Source organism: Equus asinus, chromosome 5 (genome assembly GCF_041296235.1).
Source record: "Equus asinus isolate D_3611 breed Donkey chromosome 5, EquAss-T2T_v2, whole genome shotgun sequence".
In the NCBI taxonomy this organism is placed as follows: domain Eukaryota; kingdom Metazoa; phylum Chordata; class Mammalia; order Perissodactyla; family Equidae; genus Equus; species Equus asinus.
Genome location: NC_091794.1, coordinates 53,824,861 through 53,844,672, shown reverse-complemented (window position 1 = coordinate 53,844,672; position 19,812 = coordinate 53,824,861).

Sequence of the window (19,812 nt, the reverse complement as noted above, 5' to 3'; positions counted from 1 at the left end):
TCCATTTGCCTCTCAGTTTTTTGTTGTTATTATGACTTCTCTGTGTGTATATATATATATAGGATTTATATATATATATCTCTATATGGCATTTAATGTCTGTAATCGCATTTAATATAGTTTTGTGTATGAATGATTTCCGTGTTGATCACTGATCTTTCATCTGGTCTTACCATTTTTTCTTTGAGTGGACTGGATTTTCCTGGTAGTTATAACTAAAAAGGCTTTTATGTTTGCAGAGGTCCACCTGATTCCTGGGTACTTTAACACATGTGGATGGGCACACCTTTCTTCATCTTTCTTGGCCCTCACGATGTTACAGTCAGTGCTCCATTGTCGTCAGGGATTTGCTCATCATGGCTCTGGAGGCCTTCGACGTATGACTCGCATTGTTTCCGTCCCTAAATGTTTGAGAAGTTCTTTATGCTTGAAATAATGATCTGTCTCAGCATGGATGCCTTTGATGAGCTTTCCCTAAATTAGGGTGGACCATTTCCATTTCAGAAAATTCAATCCTTCCTTAATTTCAGGAAAAATTTACGCAATTTTGTTTTCAATTTTTCGTCTATACTGCATTTTATTTATGTCATGGGCATAATTTTCTTTATCCTGGGTCAGCTTTTTTTTTTATCATATACTGATAATTCTGAAATATATAACGATATATAATTGTTAGTTTATGCTTACAGGTAAGGGAGCAGTTTGTTTTATATAAGTAATTTGACTTCATTTTTTCCACAGTTGAAGACGCTTGTTAGGTAAACAAAACTTAAATCTAAACAATTTACACTTAAAATTTTTCTAAGATCTGAGAAAAGTGACACAGGTAATCTTGGGGGGATTTTGCATACCGAAAATGTCCTTATTCTACCTTTGCATCTAGTAGATAATTTGTTTGGATATCTAATTCTGGGTGCAAGTTATTTTTCCTCAGAATTTTAAAAGCTTTATTTCATTTTCTTTCGCTTCTATTGTTGCTGTTGAAAAGTTTCATGCAATTTCTTCTATAAATCCTTTGTATTAATAATGAATATTACTATTTCTCTCTGAAAACTTTTAGAATAGTTTATTCTCTGTGCTCTAAAATTTTAGGATGATACATATCGATATTGATCTTTTTTCGGTTGTTTTGCTAGGCAATCAGTGATCCTTTATAATCGGGAAATTCACCTCTCTCAGTTCTTAGACATTTTAACCTTGCTTGTCTCATATTTTTTTCTGCTCCATTTTGGTTTACCTTTCTAGAACTCCTGTCATTTGTATTTGGAACCTCTGAAATAGTTCTTTAAAACTTTTCCTAATTTTCCATGTTCCTCGCTTTCTCTTCCGGAAGATTCTTCAACTATATGTCTCTTCCCTTCGTTAATACTATAAAATTATTAATTTGCCAGTACTTTTTTTGCTGTCTGTGTTGCTTTATATGGCATCTTGTTCTTTTCACACAGATGAAGTACTTTTATTGACAGAAAATGTCCAACCCTCTGTAGAGAATAAGACTCCAGATTTCTGATGGTGCAAAGGAAGAGAAGTTGCCTGGCAGCACGGAGTGTGGGAGAGTCTGTAGGGTCTCACTCCTTCTTAAACAAACCTTCAAACTATCCTGTTTTAATGTAGCCTCACTCCCACGCCCTTTTTCTGAGAGATAGCAGATACTAACAATCCCTGAAACTGTAAGTCCCCACAGTGTAAACTCAGTTGCTTTATTATAAACTCCGCGGCTTTAGAAGTGAGCTCTAGGATGGGGCTTCCTGGGGTGTGTTAAGTGACCATTCATAAATCTGTTCTACAGCTTCTCAAACTGTTTTGATAGTTCCTCTCCTGTATGCTGTGTCCTTTTAGGTACTTTGTGACTTAAAAAACATTTAAACATTACTATCATTTTAATAGGGTTTTGGGGATGGAACAAATATAAACATGTGCCTTCATTCTATCTTCTTTAACTAGAAAGCCTCTTATTAAATTTTTTGATAAAAATAAATGTTGATTATTTTTAAAAACTTCAGTGTTTACTTGTCACCATTATGTGTAGAATGTATCCAAATTTTAAAAAGAGAGAAAATGCTAACTATAAGCTGGCTGCCAAGATAATAAGAGGAGGAGAGAAAAACACTGTTTAACAGGAAGACATGAAAGTGTTCTCATCTTGAAGATGAGGATTATGTGACTTGAGTTAGTAATGGTTGTAGTAAGACAAATTAAATTCTTTAGGGTCTTATTTGTATTTTAATATAAATATTTAATTGTTTGGTTGAATTAAGATCAAAGAAGTGGTCTAAACTGTTCTGATCTAAATTAAGAAAAATATGTCATAATCTTTAAAATTTCCAAATGATGCAGTAATATCTCATGGGGATGAAAATAACCAGTCATTAGTTCTCTCGTCCATGCAAGGTTTGTGAACAGCTCAAGAGAAAATGCTCTAAGTGGATCACAATCAGTTCTGTTTTTCTCTCTCCCTTTCCTTTCCTTTGCTCTTTCTCTTTTTCTCTCTCTTTCTGTCTCTCCACATCTTTTCTTTCTCAGATATTTATTTTGTTATCTGAATGGGAGTGCTTGTAGAATGTAAGAAGGGAAGAAGGAACTGAATATTATGGATCTGAAACTTCTTGACAAAACACAGCTGCTCATGTTGGAGGATATTTTATTGAAACACAAATTCCCATAAGCAGTACCTGGAGTCCAATAGTTTTCAAGCTGACAAGACTGTACTGTGAACATTTTAACTGAATATTTAACAACTGTGGTAAATGTCAATTATGTACACGCTAAAATGATATACTGTAGATTCATGTAGCACAAACTGAACTCATTTCGGGAAAAAATCTACATAAATAATTACTTGTGGAATTCTTTTTTTTACATGGAATGTTCTAGAAAACTTTTAAACTCTTAATAAATTTGAGTGAAAACCACTATTTTCCATCAAAGAACAATTAATAAATAGAGATGGAGTAGAAATTGACAATATGATACTAAAGAAGTTAACAATGGAATTATAATTTCCTGGCCACAAAATATTACAGATGTGGCACCAGTTTCTCCTTGTAAACTACCTGCTCCCCTTCCTGCCCCCACAAAAAGCTGAAAGGAACTGAGGATCTGTCTTTTATGAGGCTAACCATCTGCAAGAGTAGAAATTTTCAGTTGAAATTCTGAATGTTTACAAATACTTGGGTGTTTTTTTTGAGTACTCCAAACCCATAAATTTTAAATTTATCTTAAAGATTTTAATTTTTATCCAGGTATTGTTCTAAAACAATATTGTTCTATACAATATTCTAAATAAATATTGTTCTAAAACAATCTCGTAAATTTATTCAAAAGTTAATCATTCTACTCTTTTTTCTAACAAATATGTGCAACATAGCCCCAGATTCCTATTTAGCCTCAGTATTAATCCTATTTCCTTAGGGCCCAGGTTCTTAATGTGTATGACTAGAGGTGTGTTCTCTGAGGATATATTTGGTTTGGGTGTGAGGGCTTTCTCAATCTATAAATTCACCCACTGCCTGAGACTGATAAATTGCTAGAACTATGTAGTCCCTTTTACCCTAAATCTCCTAACCTCCCATCTTTAGCAGCACTGCACTAAAAATTAATTATGCACTGGAAAACCATCCTATGCCAGGGGAAAAAAAGAAGTTATATGTTATTGTTTCAGAGTTAACTTCAATCTTGCATATATCATTAGGCATATAACATGATGGCTATGTTTAAAACAGCATTAGATTGTTTAGACATGATTTATTGATTGCCAGAAATATGGGGTCAGTACATGCAAACATCAAACATTTTCAACTTTAAACAGTACAATAGCAGCTTTGAATAATTGTATTTTTAAGTCATTAAGCAAAGAATTTTGGGCTTTGAGCATTTGTGTAACTAATTAATCTGTAAAAAGATTAAAGCCTGAAGTTGATGGAACAACATGAAAGAAATCTGAGAATTGCAAAAGAAATGAAATATTTAAAGGTGAAAGAAAATTAGTCATTAGTCTACACAATATTAGCTCAAATTGATTGAGTGCTAATTATATATCAGGCACTCTTCTAAGTGTTTTATGTGGATTAATGAGTTTACTTCTCAAACAAACCCTTTGATAATATACTTCTGGAAGCAACATTTTGACATTATTATTATTTTCCTTCTATTAGTAATGAAATATATGGCTATGTTAAGGTCCTGGATGAAGAGTTCGGAGAGCTTGTATCCAATTGTGATCTTGCTTTTGGCTGAGGCACAAGGCTCAGTTGCTTCATCAATAAAATGACTCTGTGTCAAGGACACTTGGATTTATCTTTTAGTTCTAAAAAGCTACAGATTTGGGGCTGGCCTGGTGGCATAGTGGTTGGGTTTGCACGCTCTGCTTTGGCAACCCAGGATTCATAGGTTTGGATCCCGGACATGGACCTACACAGTGCTCATCAAGCCATGCTGTGGTGGCATCCCACATACAAAATAGAGGAAGATTGGCATAGATGTTAGCTCAGTGACACTCTTCCTCAAGCAAAAAGGGGAGGATTGGCAACAGATATTAGCTCAGGGCCAATCTTCCTCACCAAAATAAAAAAAATAAAAAAAATAAATAAATAAAAAGCTACAAATTTTAAGCTTTCCTATCTTATGAACTGGATGAAAAATAAGTTGTCTGATTTAAGCATTTTCTTCTTCTTCTTGATTCATTCTTCATGGACTGTGCCTTAGTTTCTAAAACATTATTAACATAATAATAACACAGTTCTCAGAGGGCTGATAGAAAAGATAATGAGTTATTAAAACAAGTTAATGCAGGTAAATATTGAGAATAGTTCCTGGTCTCTAGCAAGCAGTCAGTAAATTTAGTAATATTGATTTTTATTAAATATCATGATTTAAAGTTTTTTCATACAGTCATGAGCCTCATAATGATGTTTCAGTCAATGACGGACTGCATATATGATGATGGTCTGATAAGATTTGTACCATATAGCCTAGGTATGCAGTAGGCTATACCCTCTAGGTGTGTGTAAGTGCACTCTATGATATTTACACAATGATGCAATCACCTAACAAGGCATTTCTCACTATTCCTGTGTTAAGTGATGTGTGGGTGTATTCTATAAATTTTCAAAGATATTATATTACTTATTATCCAGCACAATCTGCTCTTAATGCTTTAAATAAGAATGACATAATTTAGCTATCCACAATAATAATAAAATTAACTTTTAATTGTAGATTGTTAATACAATCTTACGTATTATGTTGTTATCCATTACCATCATTCAATAATACCTGGATTGGGTATCCTGTTATTTTACCTACTACTTAAATTATTTAGTCCAAATATCATATATCTTTACTCTGAATTTTACTTTATTTCTCCTCAACATTCTTTTGAGGTAGCCAACTTAGAATACTCATAGACATTTTATTTATTCTTAATATAAAATTCTCTGCTTGATTTTCACACTTATCCACAATCTAATCTCAAATATTTTCATGTTGCTTTTACCCACTTCTATTACCGTCTGCCTTCCCCAGGCTTTCACAGCTGAATCTCTTGGAAAAATTCAGTTCTGCCTAATTTTCTAATTCATTTATGACCAGATTAGGAAGTGTTATATATCAGTGCTCCAGACTCCTGGGTGACAAAGGCAGGCAGCTAAAAACCTGTAACTACCTTATCAGGAAGGGGATTTGGTGGCCCATGACACCTCCAAATCTCAATTTTCTCTAAACAAGTAATCTTCCACTATTACCCCTTGAATACTTCTAGAAAGGTTTTGAAAAATTATACACATCCTCACATATTTGTAAACTGAGATCTAAAAAGCTTTCATTGCAAGTTTAAATAGTATGAAAGAGTGTAATTTCCTTCATTATGTAAATATTGCCATTTAAAAATAAAACTATTAGCTCACTTTTTTAAATGTATACATTTGAATCAAAATACTGTATCAATCTGATACCGAATATCATCAATTTAAAAATATAAATAAATAAGCCAGAGTATGAAGTTATCAATGTTCCCTTTTCTCCTTAAACTCACATTTCCATTCTATTTTCTGCATTCAGAATTTACCCATTATATGTTTATGCTTCTAAGTATTTTATTGATCAATCTGTCATACTTCTCTGTGTCAAAAATACGTGTATGTATTTAAATTTTTTTTTTTAAAGATTTAATTTTTTTACTTTTTCTCCCCAAAGCCCCCTGGTACATAGTTGTATATTCTTCGTTGTGGGTCCTTCTAGTTGTGGCATGTGGGACGCTGCCTCAGTGTGGTTTGATGAGCAGTGCCATGTCCGCGCCCAGGATTCGAACCAACGAAACACTGGGCCGCCTGCAGCGGAGCGTGCGAACTTAACCACTCGGCCACAGGGCCAGCCCCTGTATGTATTTAAATTTAATTCATTTCATAAATTTCATATTACTATAGGCTCAATGTTAAAAAATTTGGATTGTGTTGTTGTTATGATTATTATCAATGCATATTTATTGTAACAACATAAATATATGTTGAGTTTACATTTATAATTATTATAAATAATGCAATGTTAGAGGATAATGCATCTTAACATATAAAGGATTATGTCTTATTTTTCAACTAGATTATGATCTATAGATGGATATTACGACTACTATGGGACATTATTTGACATCACTTCTATTCCTATTTTTATTTTACAGATATAAGTTTGAGGAAAAAAAGTTCATATAACTAAGTTGATAGAAATGAAAGAAATATTGGTATAGCACTGTTACAGCTCCTTTGAACTCCTTCAAAGTTATATTCCAGAAGCCATGTTGTGATATGGCATCCTATTTTCATTGCTCTATCAATGTACGACTCAGTTATTTTTCTTCATATTTTTTAAATTAAATTTGGAATCTACTGATTTGTAAAAGAATGTGTTACTCAGCCCTTTCTTAGTTATTTAGAAGTAGTCAAAATGCTTTATTTAGTCTTATCAAATGATTACTAGCTAAAATGTCTATTATCCTTTTAGTTAAAGTATCCAAAAGGGCTGGGAAAATTGAAATTTCATAAATATATTCAGTATAATATTATTTGATGAAATCCTTCTATATTAACATGCACTTGAAAAATATTTTTACTAAGACACTATGTCTTCAGATTTGGTTGATTCTATCTGTAAAAGAACGTCTATCTTATAACTTAAATTACAAAGGCAGTGTCCCACATACAACAATGAATTTTTCAACAATAATTGGAAAGAGGTAGTGTGGAGTAAGGAAGCAATATAAATAAATGAACATTTTCATATTCCTTAAGTTCTACTCTGTAAAATACTTAAATTCAGAGAATTCCAGCATTAGTCAAAATGCATCATTTCTAAAGCCATTTTTCAAGTTAGTAAGATTGGCAAGAGGGCCAGCCCCATGGCTGAGCGGTTGTTTGTGCACTCCACTTCAGTGGCCAAGGGTTTCGTTGGTTTGAATCCTGGGCACGCATATGGCAGCACTCAGGCTGTGCTGAGGCAGCGTCCCACATAGCAAAACCAGAAGGACCTACAACTATGTACTGGGGGGCTTTGGGGAGAAGAAGAAGAAAAAAAAGAAGATTGGCAACAGATGCAAACAGATAAATAAATAAATAAAATATAGAATTAATTTAAGATTGGCAAAAGATATAAAGCTCTATATATGGTTTGTCCTATTTGGTCTATAGCAGCTATTACTGATATCAATACTTTGAATTTTCCCTATAGTTTGTCCACCTACAGGCTTCGACATCCTGGGGCAATGCAACATAGTAAGACTTGAAATTAGTGAGAAGTAGGGAGGGACACTTCTGAAGAGGAAGAAAATAGGCTGGTTGCCTCCACCAAATGTCTTTTCAGGCAGATAAATGTTTTGGTTGTTTTGGGGGTTTTTGTGTGAGAAAGATTGGCCCTGCCCTAACATCTGTCACCAATCTTCCTCTTTTTGCTTGAGAAAGATTATCCCTGAGCTAACATCTGTGCCTATTTTGTATATGGAACACTGCCACATCATGGCTTGATGAGCGGTGTGTAGGTCTGCGCCTGGGATCTGAAACTGCAAACACCAGACTGCTGAAGCAGAGTGCTCAAACTTAACTGCTGTGCTACCAGGCTGGCCCTCCCAGGCAGAAAAATTTGAAGAGAATATGTGTATATTAAAGATTTGAAATTTGATTTTCTTAAAACCATCCATACTCGTGTACACATTGGAAAATCTTTGTGAGCGCTAGAGGCTGTAGATCTCAGCTTGAAGACTGCTGTTTAAACCAGGGATTAGAATGTTAGTGTATGTAGCAGCCAGGCAGGTAACATAGCTGTATTAAGCAGGTGAAATAGGGACTCTGGTGAAGTCAAGAGAAGCTGCCCTAATGGAGTAATACGTACTGCTTGCCGTTCAGGAATAAGAACCCAACTTTTCAATTAGGTTTTTCAGAAGTAGAATTCCAGGGCTTTCTTTCATAATATTAAATATTATAATTTCTAAATGTTAAAAATTCATTAAATATTTGCTTAAAACACTGAGAAGGCTAAATGAAATGTGTCTGCAGGCAAAATCTATCTTAGGGTTATCTATTTGTCTGCCCTTATCCTTTCCCTCTATGTTCTCTGCTCATTACTTGAGTTTATACTCTGATTTTTCTTAATAACATTCCGCTACTTTGCTGAGATTAGAGACTGGTTTTGCTAGGGCATTAATACCTGGTTTGTCTTCTGAAGTTGAGGTAGCTTCTACTTTCTCTTTACCTTGACTCACCTGGTTGGAGGCCACACATTAATGGATAAATTACTTGGGAGAATGCATTTTTAAGCTTTTGTTTTAAAGGTACCATGCTCTGTGAGATCCTCTGCTGTTTTCTATCACATTAAGTTGGAACATTTGTTTCTCTTTAGTGCCACACAGACTTTCAAAATCATGTCTGAACTTGCTTTGCCTCTGCCAGTGCTATACATTCAAACATCTAGTGTCTTGCAAATGGTCCAGCCTCTCCAAGCACATTAGCTTTCTTGGTACATTCCATCAGTGTCCTTTATTTTTTTTTTCTGTGTCCAGCTGGCCTATGTTGCTGCAGATGCCAAAATCTGTCTCTTAAGTCAGCATCCATTTAATGATTCATTTCTTCCAATTTCTCTCCCCTGTGTCCTATACATGTACTTTACTTATTTCCAACTGTGCACATTGGCATTACCATTTTGGAATAAGCTCACCCTTGAAATTCTTCATGCATTCTTACTACTTGTCAACATTGGACTCATTTTTCAGTACTTAATTCCAGCTTTATACGCTCCAGTTACTCTATGAGGGTCTCTTTTTTCCTTTTCTTTCTTTCCTTCTTTTTTTTTTTGCTTAAGTCCTTCATCCTAATTCAAGCTCTCTCTTTTCTGAAAACCTATAATATCATTAAGCGCATATTAAAAAAATCAGTTTTGGTCTTCAATTACTGTTATTTATTACTTTTTGTGTATTTTCACCAATTATATTTTAAACTTCTCAAAAGCCAATCATGTAATTTGACTCTAACAAATTACTTTAGATGTTATTAGTGACGGGCCTACGATAACTAGTCAATGAATGCCAATCGTTTAATTCATCCTGCATCACAAATCGATGCCAAACAAGTAAATATTATGCATTAAGTGGTAGAGTTAGAACCCAATGCTTGTTTTATAAAAGTATTTCACAAATCTTTTGAAAGTAATTAAAATTGAATTATTTATTAACTGAATTTTAATTATTTTTGTCTTATGTAGTAAGTGTTTTCTTCTTATTTTTCTCTGAAGTCTTTTGGACTATATGTTCTGTATCAATCACAAAATTTGGATACTTTAAATCACATCCTAAATGTCACTCAGCAACTTTGGAGAAACGGAAAAATCAAACTCATTACTCAGGGGAGAGAAGAGCTATGAAACAGTCCAAAAAAATAGCAATCTTCAGTCTCTAATATTTACCAATTCTGTATAAGGCTCTTTTCAGGAAGGAAGCTTTCACAAAAAGTGTGTATCAGAAAAGTAAACTTTGGTTTCTTCAGTGTTGAGATAAGTTTCAGTATGTTTTGGAATAAATTCAATCTAATCTATGCTCCCTTATATACTTCTTCCTTCTTTTTGACTATCAAATATCTTTTTTGGGCTCTACTAGTTTGTTATTCTCATTCTTAAAATGTCATTGAGATTTTTCATTCAGTGAAGAATTTTGTATTCTGATTTGTATTCTTCTCATTGAAAAGTTGCAGAAAGGAGCCAACAGATATTGAGGGAAGAGTGATGCCTGACATCGTCTTCAAACTTGTTTTACATTTAATTTACATTTCAAAGAAATCCATTGCTTAGTATAACTTTAGGGTCCACTCAACTTCACAACCACAGAGAGCCCTCTGAGGTAACACACAGAAATTAGTCTACTTGTATATTTGTGCTACAGTTAAACTCGTGGATATGTAGAGTAATTACCAAATTTGATGGAGGAATCTATTTTAATGCCTAAAATCTTGTGAAAGTAATTAGAATTGTAACTTCTTTGAGCTGCAGGGAAGATGGCTGGGGATGTCTTTTGCTTTTACAAATTCTATGCAGGATTACAATAAACTAATCAGTCATGATATGTACATTAGCATTCCCATCTTCTATGAACGCTTCTGTGAATGGCAGACTCGATGTCTAGGTTCTACTACCTGACCTCAGTGTTCCCGATAGAATTCATTTCTCATTGAATAATTTACTGTCTATTAGGTGAATATAGTATTAACTATAAAATAGATTTCACTATTAATACCGGAATTTTTTGGACTTGCTTTGTCTTCCACTCAAATTGTTCTCTCCTGTATACTTACACTTGATATGGTAATCTGTTAATGACTAAGATTCTGATCAGTTTTCTGAGTGTCAACATTTTACTTGCCTTTAATGAAACAAGTTTTATGTTGCAGAAAAATATTTCCCATGTGAAAGCTTACTCAAGCATATTTTGCATCTGTACATCAATGGCTCCTCTGGTCTAAATTGAAAGCACAGATTTTTTGAAAATGAAATACAAGCTTTTGTGATAAAGAAGTTGAATAGCTGGACCATAATAGATCAGTAATGAGTCATTAGTGACTAAGGCGAGGGGAAAATTGCTGTAAAGTAATAAATGCCTTTGCCGCACACGGAGCATTCAGAGACAACCAAATGTCAATGGGAATCCAGGTGCCAAGGCTTCTTGTGAGTTTACAAACTATTCAGAAGAACACAAACAATTTATACCTTATAGTAAAGAATAAAACTGAATGCTTAAATCCCCAATTCTCATTAAGCCTAAGCCACTTAGGTGGTAGAGAGAACAGTATAAACAGGTAAGAAAATTGTGTAGCATACTGATTACTCACAGCCCTTTCTCAAGTCAGACGTATAATCATATGCTACAACAGTTGCCAGCAATGCTGCTTATTTCTTTGAAACTGGTTCTCTTTTCCAGAAGGTTAAACAGAGACCTTAAATTCTCTGACAGGGCCGTGTATGTCTCATTCTGAGAGGCACTTAGTATGCTCAAGAAATATTTGTTAAAAGCAAGAGTATTTTTTAAAGCTAATTTACAACCAGTATAGCAAAAGTTCTGTTTAGTTAGGAAGGATGCAAGCTGTGGAACTGGAGCAGGATGCTGGAAGGTTCTGCTGGGGCAGGCATTATCCTTTATTTTCTGGACATTTGGGAGGTCTGCGGGATCTAAGAGGGGATGGAAGAGACAGTCTGGGAAGCAGAGAGCAGCTATTTACTCTCCAGAAAGTATTTCAATGTTTTAGTCACCAGTATTGGTTTATCATGAAATAATGACTAGATGTCAGCCCTGAATGAATGAATGAAATCTTCAGCAAGACTGCCCATCAGAGAATTTTCTAGTGCTGATTTATCACATGATATTGTCACCAGGCATCCTTAATGAAGTTGATGCTGTTTGTTGTCAGTAGACATTTCCTGTTCTGTTAACTGATTAGAACATAAAGGCTGAGTAATCTTATGAGAAATAGCAGAGTTAGCAAGTGGCAGGGCAGGACTTCAATACATACGATATTGTGCCATACTCAGTTCTTATTAAACTACCTCTGACGGAGAATAAAAATCCTCCTAACAGAATCTGGTACAAGAGCTCCAAGTTCAAGCGAAACCTTGGGAAAAAGTGGAGGACTGCTCAGGGATGGGGGAAAGAGGAGAGAAAGTGTATCCTTGGAAATCCTTGTAACACTATGTTCTTTATAATTTTAAAAAATAAAACTTCAGGTATATTGTCCAATGAAATGCATTGCACAAAACATATTTGAACAAGGCTTAGTTATGGCAGGGGGAAACAGGTGCTCTGGACAGACAGCTCCCCAGTGAGCGAGGGGGAGCCCTGACTGAGTTCACTGGGGTCTTCTGTGGAATCAGCTGCAGAGCAGCCTGCCCCAGTGTGTATCCTAACTGCACCCCTTAGCAAATGTGGGATATTGGGCATCTCTCTGTGCCTCAGTTCCCTCATCTGTAACACACGGATACTTTTTTTTATTCAATTGCTGTGAAAATTTTGTGAGATGATTTGTATTCGGAGCTTAGCACAAAGACTGGCAGAAAAAGTGCTAAATAAACGTTTGTCCTTACTATGGCTATTTTTACATAAGGAAAAGGATAAGAGAAAGTTTTATCTTCAGAGCCTTAGCAACTGCTATAGAGCTTCTTGGGGAGTGGATATTTGATAAATGTGTGTTGAGTGAGTGACCAGTGAGTGATATCATGAAAGTAATTTCTTTCTTGCCTTTTCTCTTTTCTGTGTTAGTGTGACTTTCCACTCATACGAATATCCATGAGGCAGGGTCACATGATTTTCAATTTTTTTCCCTGTAGATGTGTATTTCTAGAGTTCTTTACATGGTAGCCTGGAAGATAATAGATTTCAAGACTGTGGCATACTATAAATTATAATAATTTTATAAATGATATAGTCTAAATTTGCTTCACTTTGTATAGGTGCATGTATAAAACATAAATCAAAACATAATGTAGTATAATATGATGCTGTGGCATGACAGTGTAAATAAGCTAAAGACAAATTATATCGCAGTAATATTTAGTATTTGTTATATACTATGCAAGTCAAAAAGAGCTATGTGATACCATGAAATATAGCACATCCTCTCTGCCCTTAAAAGTACCACTATAAGTTACCAGATAAGACATTCTTATCTGTTTACTCATTTATGTCTGCATTAGTCCAATTAATCTACAAACATTTACTGGACACTTTCAATGTGCCTTGCACAGTCTAGGCACAGAAAATATAACAGTAACAAGGCAATGTTCTTGCTTTCAAAGCACTTCCAGTCCTGTGGAGGAGACAGACATGTAAATAACTAATTAAAATGAAATGTGATAAGAATTCTAAGATTGAAGTAGAAACACGTGAAACAGAATGTGATAGATTATTAGGACAAACTGAATGTAAGTGGTCATGAATTTGGTAGGCATTTGCAGACGAGAAAGTAAAGGCCCTTAAAGATGTATCTGAGCCCTAACAAATGCATTACAGTCAATGAGATTAAGATAATTGCAGGTCAGCTTGGAAACAGAAATCTTCCTGGAGGAAATGGATCCAAAAGAGATCTTAAAGAATGCTACGATTTTGGTAGGAGGGAAGGAAGAGGCCACTTAGTACCTTAACCCGTTTACATTCCACGGTCCATTTTGACTGTCCCCTGCTGGGCGAGCTATACACGTCCTTCACTTTGTGCCATGAATCATAGAAGCTTTTCGGAAGGGTCTTCAATGTTATTTGGATGAACCTTCCATTATTCATTGTCTAAAAGGCATCCTGACATTTTGTCCCTAATACTGGTCTTCCTCCCTCTATTTGAATACTCCCAGTGATTGGCTTGCTTACTTTCTGCCTCTTTTATACTTATATTTGGGAAGTATCTCTCTTCTAGGCTGTCTTATTTGTCCTAATTTTCACTGTAGTTGCATAGACTATTTGGTACCATTTTCATTAGACAAACCTTCAAAAAATTTAAATACCACTACTGTATTCATGAAAGTCCTCTTTTATAGACCAAGCATCCATACTTCTTCAACTATGTCCACATGGTACAGTTTCTAGATCTTAGACACTTTGGGGAAGATAAATAAAGGTACTAGTAATATTTTTCTCTAGTAGCAGGGATGGATTTGAGACTTTTACTAAGATCTTGGGGTAACTGGCCACATTTGCTGATGGCTTTCTTTACAATAAGGTACCTCTAGGGCCTCTTTGTCCCCAGCTTTGTTCTTTATTCCCATCATTTTTCATATTTCTCCATTTGCCCTTATAATTGCTTGACCTTTTTAGGTAAATTGTCAGTCTTTTCTTATGTGATTATGGTGATTTTATTTTTGCCCATGGTAGTTGGTTCATTAGGAAGAAAGAGGCTTAAACTCAGCTGTGCTCATGTTACCTCTCTGGATCTCTAGTTCTTCTTCTGTAAAATGAGGAGTCTTGATTAGATACATTCTCAAGTCTGCCGTAGCTCTAAAATTCTGATTCCATGCATCTATTATCTCATTGGAACAACTGGGGACATCAGAGGTAACTATTCTCTTTGCTGACTATACAGTATCTTCTGACATTGTAAATTAATACAATGTCAATATCAATAAATACAAGATCAATATTACAACAATGAAGATAAAGCAACAACAATAAAGATAATTCCTGATTGGCACAGTTATCTTGATCTTTGCTGCTGACTGGGATACTGTAGAGTGTGTGTCATGTACAGCAGTAGGAAAAAGCAGTAGGGAGGAGGAAGGCCAACGTGATCTTGTGATGAAGAGCACAGCAATTTTTCTCTCACACGAAAGAGAAAAAGAAGGACCAATAAACACCGCTTCACAGAGTAATAGACATCAAGGGAAAGACAGGAGGACCACTGGTAAATAATGGGGCAGAGCTACTATCTCTTGTCATTCTTCATTCTGTTCATGACATGAACACAGCCTCATAAATTACTTCTAAAGCTGAAAGTGTTTTTCTTTGAAAAGAGATTCATCGTCTCTGATTCTGATTCCCTCTACTGAAATGAATGGAATCAATTGTATAGCCTGTAATAATGCTGAATAAAAATTACCTTTTTGAGACCATAACCTTTTCCAAATAGCATAATAGTTGAAATGCTTTCCTGCTCCATGACAATTCTGAGAATCTCACTTTCCCTTCTGTTCCACATGAGACCTCAAAATCTCTCAGTGATACAATGAATAAATAAGCTCAATACCTACAGCTTCATCTTCTCTCCCCTAAGCAGGCCATAATATCCCAGCTGTGCAAATCCTCAGGAGTAATATGCTGGGATTTTATCTGGTAATTTCAAAAATTCTTAATTATGCATTTTCCCAAGAATTTTTACATGAAAGATTATAAATATCTAAAAGATTATAAACACAAGTATATACTGCACAAACACATAATACAACCATGCATATGTGTGTATACACACACAAATGCACACATGAAAAGCAAGTTTCTGTAGTGTCCAGTGCTTTCCTAAGTGCTTCATACAGTAACTCACTCAATCCTCACAATTCACAATAAGTCTATGGGGTATTAGTATCACTATTTTACAGATAAGGAATATGAGTCACCAAGAAGTGAAGTGATTTAGCCAAAATCACACAGCACAGTGATGGAGGAAGCCATTTGATTCCAGAGACTTTACTCCTATGACATTGCTTATTTCTATATAGCCAGATAGACATATTCCAAAAATCTAATATACTGAATATCCATCTCCTATCTGCCACGTATCTCCTATGAAATTAAAAAAGTTAACCAAATCTAAAGTTGGCTTAGTAACGTTACACTGAATCATTTGCAGTTAGGTACTAGAAGGGTATAGAAAATGGTGGAGGCAACTAGTTCCCACCAAAACTTAAAACTTGAAGTTGAAAACTGAAAATTAGCCATATCCTTTATCTTGTTTGCTATGCCTTAATATGTGGACAGAAGAAAGGAATAATCCATTATCAAGGAGTTTTTCTATTTAAATATCAGGCATATCTGAGGAATCTAGTAGAGGATAAAATACAATCCGTAATTCTCCTCACAAATTGTATTCAGTCTTAGTTCATTTTCCAGAGAATGAGGTGGAGGATGTGCGAGGAAGGCAGGAGGAAGAGTTACATCACTCAAAACCTAGGATAAGGACGAGAGGGGTAAAGGAAAGTGACCTTGCAAGTCTGTCCTCACAGTTAGTCATCTCAAATGGAAGTAGTCACCTAGATCCCTTCTCTATCAAGAATGTAAGCAGGTGCTGGCAAAATTCCAATGTGTTATCTTACAAAAAGACTCAGTGTTTTATCTCCAATAAACTATTTTATTTTAACTTTTCATCTTCCAGGGCTTGAGAAAACGAGCAGCTAATTGCTAACGAAAACTCTCAGATACCCAGGAGTACTGTGGTGTGAGCCCATCTCTATGCTATTCTAGTTCAGTAGATACTAGGAGATAGCTCAGACCAATTCAAAATATAATCTCTGGCAGTCAGGCCAAGAGTAAGATTTTTATTCTTTCTCCAGGTGATTACAATGTGCATTCGGAGCACTTCATTCTTACTATAGTTAGATGTTGCAACCCCACTTCGGGCAAAGTCAAGAGACTTGGGTTTACTGTGGAGAAAACAGAAGACTGAAGAAAATGGTGACCATTTACAACCCACACAGCCTATGTGACATTGCACAGTCTCAACCCTGTTGAGAAAATATCATTTTGTGCCCTTCTACTCCTTTACTATTGTCCAACCACTTTCCCAGTTCAACAAACATCCCAAGCACTTTAATGCCTCAGGGATTTCACACATGAGTCTCAATGCTGAGGAAACAATTTCCCCTCCTCCTCACCTGATTAGTGCAGTGGAATTTTATTATGTCAACTTAGCTAAGTGGGAACCACATTTCCCAGTATTCTCTTCTCTACATAGTTCCAAATTAGCGGCAAATGCGAGAGATATTTGGCATGAGATTTGAAAGGCAGAGAAGAGCAACAAATACATATTCTTTTTCTCACTCCAACAGTTGAGCATGGGAACTGTGCAGGCGCTGTTGTGTTTCCAAACCATCTTTTTCTTCTTGACTGGCTCACCTCGTTAGCAAGGAGAAGCAGTGGGGCCTGCAGCTCTTTAAGCAACTACCGGATCTTCCTTTGGCTTCTTCAGCTCCTGTACTAGGTACATGTTTAGCTTCATGACAAAGATTCCAAATTTTCCTGAAAGTAACTTGAACCATTGAGGTTGGTAGCTTGGAGGTGGTGAGAAACTGCTGCAAGTTCCAGTGCATCCTTACCCGTTCCAGGCTGTCCTCACTCTCCCCACTTCAAACCCGTCTTCCCTTCCAAACTTCCTGCCCTGCTGACTTCAGCCTCCAGTACCAGATGCAAAGATTTTATAGGTTTATATAGGGTTAATCAGCTCCCACAATCTGTGAGCTCAAATTCCTGTAAGAAATCTTTTATATATCACTGCCGGTGATTCTATTTCTTCAATAGTACCCTGACTGACAGATCTAGCTCCTGTTCTTCCTTTAGGCTTCAACATCAATATTCCTCCTCGAGGGGTCTTCCCAGACAACATTCTCCTGAGTTTGCCTCTCCTCGCGCCTCTAGTTACACTCTCTCTTAGCATCTTGTTTGTATTTTTTGTATTGTCCTATATACCTATTTTATTAAACTTACTTGCTGTTTGCCTGTCTCCCTCGTTACAATGTAGACTCCATAGAAGAAGGAGTTATGCCTGTCCTTTTTGTCACTTCATCCCAATGTCTGTCACAAGGCATACATAGCAAGTGTTCAATAAATATTTTCGTATATATGAATAAATGAGAAATGAATGGACAGATACTGCCATGTGAACAAGAATTCAAAAAGAGATTGGTAGCTGGCTGACCAGATGGGAAGACTGCTGAAGTTGATAAAGGCCTGAAGGAGGGCAGGATGAAACAAGGGTGAAAGATTTAAGAGACATGGACACAAAAGACTAGATAGGACTCCTATTAGACTCGTCTATGGAGAAGAAGATTGTGAAAAAGAAGAAAGAATCAAGATAGATTCCTCACAAGCGGTCAGGAAGATGACGAAGCTGCAACGTATTAAAGATGAAGAACAGGATTTGGGGAGTAAGAAATTGAGTTTGAAATTTTCAGTTTGGATGGAAATTTCTGGATAAAAGTCAGCATTGGTGACACACTGATGTAGATATATCAGACAGTGATATTATTTGAAGCCATGACAGTAGTTAAGATTATCCAGGTAGATTGTACAAGTCAGTTAAGAAGAGGTCCAAGAGGCCTTAAATACTTGCAATGCAGGAGGATGAGTGAAAACATAAAGCTTAAGAGATTGAAAAAGATTTCCCATGCTTTGAGTATAAGTGAAATTGTTTCAGATCAGCAAACTGCACTAAGTAGGAGCAGACACAGAATCACTTCTTTCTTCTGAACTGGCAGTCTCAGAACTGGGCTACCAACGCTGTGAGTATTGAACATCCTCGATCTTCTTACCTTTTTTCTCAGTTCTTCTGCCCAAATACTCCTTGTAATATTCCAGACACTCTTCAGTAAGTTCAAACTTGAATGGGAAAACTGCATCATCTTTATCAATAGTTTTCAAATGGGGGAAATTTTGCCCCCGAGAGGACATGGCAATGTTTGGAGATTTTTTTTTTTTTGCCTTTTTCTTGAGCTATTGACTGGCAAGCATATCAGTAAATATGGAGATTTCTTTTTATTTGTATCAAGTTCAGACTATTTTGAGAATTTTATGTTATAAATTTTAAAGAAGAAAAAAAATCTGGAAAGAACCCAGAGAGTGCAGTCATGAATGATGATAATACTAAATGGCCTGGAAAATAAGATATATAAAAAGGCTAAAAAGGGTGGTTGGTTCATAGAAGAGAATCTTGAGGAATAAGTTACTGAAAATTCTATTTAAACCAAAAACATAGCATATAAAAGTGTACTTAAATTGTACCAAGAAAAAAGGTTAAACATAAAGTTGAACTGTGTTGTTATATACTTGAATCATTTCTGAAGTTGGTGCTTTGATAGCATTTTGAGGACAAGAGTCTAAACTCCTAAACACGTTGAATTATGTTTAGTGCTACTTGGATAAAAAGCAATGTTATTTATTTTTATCTCTATACACATGCTTCTAGGATTTTCATAAATATTTTTCTGAATGTATATTGCAAAAGGTAGTTAAATTAATTCAGCGATGGCAGACTGAAAGTCCATCAAAAGATTTTCCAGGAAGGACATGGGCATTTGTGTGTATAAGGTAAGAGTACCATTCGTGGAGGAATTACTTTAGTTCTGTGCCAGGAACTCAGTATTTTAGTAAAGTATCTAAAACTTTATTTTGTATGTAGGAAAAATAGTTTTCTTTTTTAAAGACTAAAATTAACCAAAACAAGAGGACAGATGCATAAAATCCTAGTACCTATATGTTAATTGACAATGGGACATGTACCTGCACATATACAAGAATTTTCATGGTGGCCTGATCATACATTCTTTCTGAATAATTACGGTTATATGCAGAGCAAACCTATATTGTTTGTTTGGTGACTATAAAATTACGATGAAGTGAATTAGTGCATTAGGCAGAGAGGCCACTTTCTACAGTGGTGAGGCATTAAACTGTAAAATCTCAGTAGCTTAATATAATGAGGGTTAATTTCTCGCTTAACCCTCACTTGGAGAGGTGTAAGGACATACATGGGCTCCTAAATATTCAGTTGTAAGTGACACACACCACTTCTGCTAGCAACCAATTGGTCAGGATACCCAGCTTAC